This window comes from Octopus bimaculoides, chromosome 22 (genome assembly GCF_001194135.2).
Source record: "Octopus bimaculoides isolate UCB-OBI-ISO-001 chromosome 22, ASM119413v2, whole genome shotgun sequence".
Lineage (NCBI taxonomy): Eukaryota > Metazoa > Mollusca > Cephalopoda > Octopoda > Octopodidae > Octopus > Octopus bimaculoides.
In genome coordinates this window covers 37,320,062-37,321,367 of record NC_069002.1, presented here as the reverse complement: position 1 = coordinate 37,321,367, position 1,306 = coordinate 37,320,062, and positions in this window count along the sequence as shown.

Sequence of the window (1,306 nt, the reverse complement as noted above, 5' to 3'; positions counted from 1 at the left end):
GTATAACCAAAGGAAAGATCGTTTGTATAGCCAAAGCAAAGATCGTTTGTATAGCTACAGAAAAGATCATCTGTATAGCTAAAGGAAAGATCGTTTGTATAGCTAAAGGAAAGATCGTTTGTATAGCCAAAAGAAAGATCGTTTGTATAGCTAAAGGAAAGATCGTTTGTATTGCCAAAGGAAAGATCGTTTGTATAGCGAGAGGAAAGATCGTTTGTATAACCAAAGTAATGATCGTTTGTATAGCTAAATGAAAGATCGTTTGTATAGCCACAGGAATGATCGTTTGTATAGCCAAAGGAAAGATCGTTTGTATAGCTAAAGGAAGGATCGTTTGTATAGCTAAAGGGAAGATCGTTTGTATAGCTAAAGGGAAGATCGTTTGTATAGCTAAATGAAAGATCGTTTGTATAGCTAAAGGGAAGATCGTTTGTATAGCTAAATGAAAGATCGTTTGTACCGCCACAGGAAAGATCGTTTGTATAGCCAATGGAAAAATCGTTTGTATAGCTAAATGAAAGATCGTTTGTACCGCCACAGGAAATATCGTTTGTATAGCCAAAGGAAAGTTTGTTTGTATAGCTAAAGGAAAGATCGTTTGTATAGCCAAAGGACAGATCTTTTGTATTGGCAAAGGAAAGATCATTTGTATAGCTAAAGGAAAAATCGTTTGTATAGCCAAAGGACAGATCGTTTCTATAGCCAAAGGAAAGATCGTTTGTATAGCCAAAGGAAAGCTCGTTTGTATAGCTAAAGGAAAAATCGTTTGTATAGCCAAAGGAAAGCTTGTTTATATAGATAAAGGGAAGATCGTTTGTATAGCTAAAGGAAATATCGTTTGAATAGGTAAACGAAAGATCGTTTGTATAGCTAAAGGAAATATCGTTTGCATAGCCAAACGAAAGATTGTTTGAATAGGTAACCGAAAGATTGTTTGCATAGCGAAATTGCAGATAGTTTGTATAGCCAAAGGAAAGATCGTTCGTATAGCTAAAGGGAAGATCGTTTGTAAAGCCAAAGGAAAGATCGTTTGTATAGCTACAGAAAAGATCGTCTGTATAGCTAAAGGAAAGATCGTTTGTATAGCTAAAGGAAAGATCGTTTGTATAGCCAAAGGAAAGATCGTTTGTATAGCGAGAGGAAAGATCGTTTGTATAGCCAAAGTAATGATCGTTTGTATAGCTAAATGAAAGATCGTTTGTATAGCCACAGGAAAGATCATTTGTATAGCCAAAGGAAAGAACGTTTGTATAGCTCAAGGAAAGATCGTTTGTATAGCTAACTGAAAGGTCGTTTCTATAGCCAA